Source organism: Hesperophylax consimilis, chromosome 27 (assembly GCF_061612785.1).
Source record: "Hesperophylax consimilis isolate HC1 chromosome 27, BYU_Hcon_1.0, whole genome shotgun sequence".
In the NCBI taxonomy this organism is placed as follows: Eukaryota; Metazoa; Arthropoda; class Insecta; order Trichoptera; family Limnephilidae; genus Hesperophylax; species Hesperophylax consimilis.
The window spans coordinates 12,535,204-12,543,712 of NC_142862.1; positions in this window are offsets into that span (position 1 = coordinate 12,535,204).

An 8,509-nucleotide genomic window follows, 5' to 3' on the forward strand; every position below is an offset into this window, starting at 1 on the left:
GAAACTGGCTGTTCACTTATGGTCAAGAATGCTTATAATCTACGCCATCGTAGATGGCATTATATTGATTATTTTATGAAAATACACTTTTTGCAAGTTATGCTTTAAAATATTGAGACAAATTATTTGTTTGCGCACGTACATATGCAATTAGAATATGAATAAATAGTTTTGTCGGAATAAAAATTAAATATTCATAAAATAATTCAATTTATGCCATCTATGAACGTGTAGAATGTAACAATTGTACATTACGTTTACCCTTAAGTCTTCAGGCTAATTTGTTCGCTTTTGGGATTGACTCAAATGGTCTTATAGAAATGGTTCCATCTCTCGTAATGTCTTGGTTAGAAATATGATCTAAACGGTGACCGGATAAATCATCACAATGATAATTCATCACATCTTTAAAAAGTTATATAGAGTCATGAAAAGTGATGAAACAAAAACTTTATTAACTGGGTTAAGTAGGTTAGGTAAGGTTAAAAAAAAATTTTTTTTCATTGTTTCTAAATAATTTATATCACTTTTTAAAAGTGTGTTGAATTGTCACTGTGTTGAGTTATCATGGAACCGAAATAAACAGTGTTAGAAAGAGAAAACACAATGCTTTATTTTCAACTCTTGAAGTTAACTACAGAAGTATTTTAATGTACACTTTTATGAAACCAAAAGTTTCGAATTCAATTTGAAAAAAAAAATTAAGAAAGTTTGTGAATTTTTTATTAATTATTTTTGTATGAAACGATAAAAAAGTTAGGTGACATTAACGTTTTTAATACATTTGTATAACAAAATGCGTGTAGTTTTTATATATTTTTTTGTTATATCTCTTGGCTTAAGCCATTTGAAGCAATGTTTCATTTCAATGTTTGAGCAAACATGAAACATTGAGGCGTGGCCATACCCATTGGTACAGATATTTTGGTTTTCCCACAGCCAAACTCTTGCTCAAACATGTTTAATGTTTTGAAAACGTTTGTCTAGGGAGACCCGGAATCACCAGGATGGAACCCGGCTTTACCAGGATGTTTACCCGGCCTCCACTTGGTGCAAATTTCACAAAAATTCTTTTTTATATAAGTACTTAATTTCTTCATTGAATAAAAATGAAATGATTTGTAGGGATCTCAATATTCGATTACGAGAGATTGAAACATAAATAAACCATTATTTTTACAATGGAAATCGTTTGAAATCTTTGACAACAGATGGCAGTAGTTGTATCAAAATATGCAATATTTATATTTTTTTTATTTTTTCTCTTTCTTTTTCACGAGTTGAAACTTGTGAGTTGCAGCACCACAGCGAGGCTTCTCCACATTCTTCTTTCGTATGGTGGGGGGGGTCAGAGGGGGACGTCTATGTCTGCGAGCCATTCTAAGGCCTCAGACCATTAAAAAAAACCTATATTTTTAATGTGAATACTAGGAACCAGTGGGACTATAGCATTATACGTGTTTCTGAGGTTGAAAGGAGTCACCAAATACGGCTAAAGCCATTTAAAGCAACATAGTATTGCACCAAGGCGTTTTGAGAGTATCTACCACGAAATTGCAGTAAGTATACTCATTACATAATATTATTTAATTTTCGTGAAATTACTCATTTTCATTTACACCGGTCCTACTTAAATGGCATAGACATAGCTGTTCTATAATTTTGTTTAAATATTTTATATCAATCTTTTGGTAATGGTTCCAACTATATATAAATGTATTTTAAAAATGTGGACCAAGTCTTCCCTATCTTCAACTTCTAACCTTTTGTGTGTAAGAGTATTTTATTAAAAGGATTATACTAAAACCGTGGAACTAAACGGGTAATATATCCTTACATGTATCGCACTGGATATGCGGAAGCTTCTGTGCGAAAATAAAAACATATATTTTTTAATGTAATAAACACATAAAACATAACTAAATGGACCAACACTAACTATACCTTCAGTTTATGGAGTCGTATTACTAAGGGAGGCTTTAATTTCGCCTAATAGTGTTATATTGGGGTGTGGTAAATAGATACTATGTATAAAAAATCAATAAAATATATGTACAGTGGAACCCGCTTAAGAAGTTCCCGTTTAATATGTTTTCCCGTCTAAGAAGTTCAGTTTTTTCAACCCCGAAAAATTCCCATACAAAATACGCCTTTTTTTCCCGTTTAATATGTTTCCCGCCTTAAAGGATTTCCCGCCTAAAAAGTTCCAAAATATAATCCCCCAACAAAATAATTACCCTTTTAAAAAGTTTTACAGCACAAAATATAATTGTCAGGATTTAAAATGCCCAATAAAAATAACCATTTCGTTTTATGCTCCGCCATGCGGCTCCTTTGTTGTCATTCTGCATCTCAATAAAACCCATTTCACCGATTTGAAAAATGACCATTGCCCACTGGGAATAACCAAATGCAAGATACATAATATAAGCATGGGATAGTGAGCTCTAAAATACCCTTCTCTAAAGACCATTATCGCATAACGTTGCTGTGTCAGATGGACGGAACTGTTATTCTGAATGTATGCATCTCCAACTCTCACATAAATCATAATGCGTGCGATAGAGATAGAAGCATAAACAATGTGGATGGTTATCCATTGAAAAGAAAAAGGAGACATCTACTCAAATCGTATTTTTATTTAATTATTTAAATAATGTTGGGGGCCGCGAAATTTCAATTTCCGCGGAAAAATGTCGTCTTATCTCTAATCAATACTTCGTAAATCTGCATCTGAGAGGCTTGTCCATGCCGGTAACGCCGCGCCGCGAAGTTTGCATTTCAATATTATATTATTTCAAATCACTACATACTTCGTGAATCTGCAAATTTAAATATGGCCGTTGCGTTAAGCGCCAATTTTATTTTAATTTACGCAAATTTTTGGCAAAAAAAAGTTTTTCTCTTTAATTTTCAAATTGTATGAGAATTCATTCAACTGATTTTTTTGCAGTGGAAAACACGTGTTTAATGAACTATATAATATAAAAACCTATATAATATAAAAAGATTAAAAGTACCTTATATTCAGTTTTTTTTAATTTTTGATTAAAGCAATATTTGATTTTAAATTTTGGAGAAACACCTTTTACTAAAAGAACATGTATCAACACCTGCTATTTGTACCCAGCTGTCAAGTAGTAGTAGTAGTAGTAAGCAAACTCGACAGAGAGTCAAACCATTGCCTTTATCAAATTTTGAAATGAGCTGGTTGGTGAATACCTTTTCAAATACGTAAATTTTAACTGTGCTTTATCCGATTTCATCAGCTTTACAGAGGCCAGTCTTCTACGAAATAAAATTAATTAAGCGGGAGAATTTCTTATCTCTTTGTAAATACATAGGCATCTTCGTGTCCTGGCCATGCGGGTTTCTTTTGTTATCATGCAGTCTCAAAATAAAACCACTTGTTTAATATTGGCAAAATAAATGCCATTATCAACAAGCATTGTCCATTGTCCAACGGGAATTTCCATATTCAGAATGTATGAAATAATGGACTCTAAATTGTCTTCCTTTACAGGATTTAGAGCCCATTATCGCATAACTTTGCTGTGTCGGGGAAATCTCTAAAATACTAATATTTTTTGACTGGTGTAAATTTTTAACACTTTGTAAAATTGACTTAATCTGACACTCTACATTAAATGGGACCTAGCATTAGGACGAAACATTTGACTTTTGTCATCTTTTCCTATCCTTTTTGTCAATATTTTAGACATCTTTCCTTATCATGAAAATGAAAATAAACTTTTAGTTTGGGTTTATGTTTCGTGGTTGGTGGTTGTGCTGTTACATTTCACTTTCATCCCCCTTTTCGTAATAAACATTTTAGTTTTTTTTTTGGTATTTTAAGTTAGTTTATCTTCTTTAGATTTATTTGGTATAAGTAGGCAGTTTTTTTGTTGTCTAAAATCAACTTAAAGTGAACTTTTTGTAGCAAGCAGACGAAACATATGTTTCATTTCATCTACCTATTATACAATTACAATATTTATAAATCCTTCGATTGGATGTCAATTTGATACAAAATTAAGAGAAAATTGAAAACCCTCTTAAGATGTTTTCCTGCTTAAGAAGTTTTTTTTTGCCGGTCCCTTGGAAAACCTCTTAAGAGGGTTCCACTGTATTATTTTTAAAGATGTAGCTGTCAATTTGAACGCATTAAGTGTGTTAACAGATTTTAAGGAAACAATTTGAAATTTCTCCAGACAACTTTTTCCTTAAAAAAGGGATTTTGTATTTAAAATCTTTACCGCAGTAAAAATGTCAACTAAAAATTGAGTGGTAGATTAGAGAACTTGCGAAGTATCCGGCTATTCAGATCTGGTCACCGGTAGTAATAACAATGCAGAAAAACGTTATGTGCACAGTAAAATTTCAAGTGTGAACAATATTTTTTAAACTCTTTCCCCTGGTTGTTGCCGACTTGTACTTGTAGGTACTTTTAAATAACACAGTCTTGATAAAATGAAATAAAAACACCATTCCCAATTATTTCACAACGGAAGTTTATCAACTGTGTCAACAAGAAGATTAAATCACAATTATAAAAATATTAAATGTTGTCAGGATAGGTCTTGTATTATAAAATTGTGAAGCCTTCAGCATTACGATGAAAATCCGTTAAAATAACCAGAAACCTAATCTAATATACAGGGCTGGCCCTTTGCAAGCAGTCAAGCAAAGCGCCAAGAAGCCAAGGTGCTGATAATACCTAACACCTAAATCATCGCTTTTTAGGATTTACCAGCTCCTAGCGGCAATAGAGTTTCGATGACCGCCAACCGCCCCAAGCAATTTCTAGGTGTTAAATCTAAGCCGTTTTTTAAAAGTGTCTAATCAAATTATGTTTGTGGCAACCAAATTGACGGTAGGTACTTTCCTACCTTCTTCTACTTCACCCCTCCCCTTTTAGCTTTTGGAATCACAACATTCAGTACCGGCCCTGAGTCAAAAGGTGCCAGGCGCTAGTAAAAACCCCAAGGGCGCTGTATTGGTTGTTAGGTATCTGTAGGTCAGCGCCCGGAGCGGACTGCTCGTATGGGGTAATTTCACAAACTATGAATACCGTTAAAAATGTGTGGAGGATTTAATGTTTATTTTTCTTATTATGTTTATTTTTCTTATTATTTTCTGAAAATGTGTAATTTTATTATTTTTATTCATAATTCGGTTCCAATTGGCTACAACTTCATTACGAAATTAAAACCGCCAATATCTGGTAACTCAGCGAATTAACGAATAAAAATGAACAGGTATGTCGTTTTGGTGGCAAATCGAAAATGTCACATTTTAATTCGTTATAGAAAAATTATTCGATGAAAGAAAAATAAAATAAAAATACCTCCATTATCGTTAGTTTTTCTTAATTTATTTGTGAAAAAAAGGATTTTCCAATAAGAGGTGTTATTTTGAATAGCCCGCTATTTCGGTAGATGTTACTTTTGAAGCTGTCATTTTTTGACATTTGACAAGTAGAAACTACGCCATTAACAAAAATGGAACGATACACGCTTCAACAATGCATTGAAATGATTAAAATTCACTTGAGTGAATCAAATGCAAATCATCTTGAGTGATGAGGCCCATTTCCACCTCGGTGGCTTCGTCAAAAAGCAAAATTGTCGCATCTGGGGCTCGGAAAACCCAAGAGTTATTGTTGAAAAGCCTTTTTATCCTCAACGTGTGATTGTTTGGTGCGGTTTATGGTCCGGCGGAGTCATTGGACCTTACTTTTTCAAAAATGAGGCTGGAGCAACAGTTACGGTGAATGGATTGCGCTATTGAGAGATGATTAATGATTTTTTATGGCCGGAATTGGATGGTATTGATCTGGACAACGTTTACTTTCAACAAGACGGCGCTATGTGCCACACAAGCAACGAAACCATTGATCTTTTACGATTGAATATCAAAATAACACCTCTTATTGGAAAATCCCTATTGGGCCTGCACAGGGCCAGCCCTGACAACATGCCTCAATTGGCCAATTGGAGATGTTCCGCTTAGTTCCGCTGGGTTCGGACAAAGGGTGCAGTTCTCACTGTAACACTGTACAGTGTAATACCTACCTACCTACATATGGCGAAATTGTTTTTTTCTTCATGCTACAGCTTCTCTACAGTTCTTCCATCTCTACTATCTGGCGAGCATCTAATTGGAAAAAGCCTTTTATAATTACGTGCGAAGAATCGTAAACATTATATCATTTTATTTAAAACACCACCAAGGAAACTTGAATCCGGTTTGCACCGCGTTAAAATATTTCTTTCGCGAAGATTTTATCAGGGTATATGATCAGATATACGTAGGGGGAAAATTTCAGCACATCTTCAAATGTCCTCCAGTATCAGAGGGCAATCTTCACCCTGCAGACTGCAGCCTGGAACAGCTCTGCGGAACTTCAAATACGTCTTCTAATCATCCCCTGGAATATCATTTGGAAAATCTTGTATTGTTTGTTCCTCTTAATAATGATTAAGATCTTAAAGTTCTTACGGAAATTTCACAATAATTTTTGGTAATTTGATGAAGAGGTTTTAAATTAGTTCCTTTATTCTAATTAGTTATCATGTGCGATGATGCTATAATTGCGTCACCGTAATTTGGGGCAGAGAAGGGCGTTATCCTTTCTCTGTTCCAGGAGACTTTTGATTCGACAGGAGATTGCGCTAACCCAACCAACACACAAAGTAATCTCCAGATTTCTGCACATACCAGATTTGATGATTCTTGGGTTTGATGTCCAGCGGGGCCCGTACTTGTGAAGAACGTTCTATTAATTACATATCACCCCTTTTCACGTGAACTAATGCAGACAATCGGCTTGCATGTGCTACGAAAAATGAGATTAAACGGCGGTTTTTCCATCCTGTCTTTTGTCGACGACGGTTGAATTGTTAATTGCCGCACTTTTTCTAGGTACTTGCTGTTCTATGTACAAAATCAAGGCGGAGTTTGAATTCCTGCTTTGTGGTTGGTGGGAGCAGAACGAAGCTGAGAATGCCAGAAAAATGACAAACGTCATAACGAAACTCATCAGGAATGTTCCAAAATAGCTGAATTATCTATACAGCCACGCAGCAGTCAGCACCAGTCTAAACAAATGGGTGGGCATAATATATCTACCCTATCATTAATTATTTGCGTGGAAACATCTTTCGTTTGTCACTGAACTTAATAATTTATAGGCAAAATGAAAGTCACATTTCTAAGAAATTATTGGCGAATCTTACAACGACTTTAAATTAAGTACAGGGTAGTGAAATATAATTCATTTTATATTAAACAGGCAAATTTTATAACGTTTTGTAAACTGTCACCTGGCACAATTTTTTACTCGACAGCTATAACATTTTTCTGCTCAACTTAATTTTTAGAGCACCTCATGATCACGACGACGCACGAATCTGACCCCCTCCCGGATCGATAGACAGAACAAGCAACAGACCATTTTCAGAATAGCTCTTGGTGCCACAACCCTTGGGTCACGAGATGCCTGTATTTAAATAATTGGCGACAGTAGAAGCGTTTCATTGCTAAACTGGTTGGATCTTATCGTCGAAGCCTTTTTAAAAACGTTTTCACGTTAAAAGTGGGTAGCATTGTACCCCTCTCTTCTCAGTTGCAGGGGGTGAAATCCGAGCTTGCCTAGGTATCGTATTTCAATACGATACTGACGAAATCCGTCACCTATGGTCAGATAGCGATATTTGCGAGCTCGGTCAGAAAAGTCTGACAGTTCTGATAGTCGTTTTTTTTTATAATGTCGTTTGTTACGCAAAATAACTGGCATTTTAATGAATGGAGGTGAACTAACTGAGCTCTTAGAATTGAAAAAAAATCTATTCCAACTTGGAAAAACAAAAGTTATTGACTAGATATCGGATGAAATAATTAACTCTATTTTTATGGTGTCAAAGAGTACATGTGGACTGATAATATATAAATTAAAGTTATAATTTAAATTCGACTTTGTCAATTTATTAGTATTTTTGATAAACTTTTACGTAGCCGTCTGACATTTTGGAATGTCAATTCATTAACAGATGTGTAGCAAGTGTATATAGATTTGTATTGTCAACATCGTTCTGGCTGTCAACAGCGCGACCGTGCTCGGGAAATCGCTATAAAATTAGTGGTACTTACGCCTATCGATCTGATATTGTAAAATTATCGATTTCACCGTGCTAGATCCCCAGGAGAAAGATTGTTGGAAATGGCCACGGACAGTAGCCGCGCTCCATCAAAACTTAATTAACAAAAGAAATTTAAAACTTTTTTCTGGAACCTCTCAGTTACAAATTTTCGATGGGATAGTCAATATACAGGGTTTTCCAATAAGGGGTGTTATTTTGAATAGCCAGCTATTTCGGTAGATGTTACTTTTGAAGCTGATATTTTTTGACGCTTGACAAGTAAAAACTACGTCATTAATAAAAATGGAACGATACACGCTTCAACAACGCATTGAAATTATTAAAATTCACTCGAGTGAATCAAATGC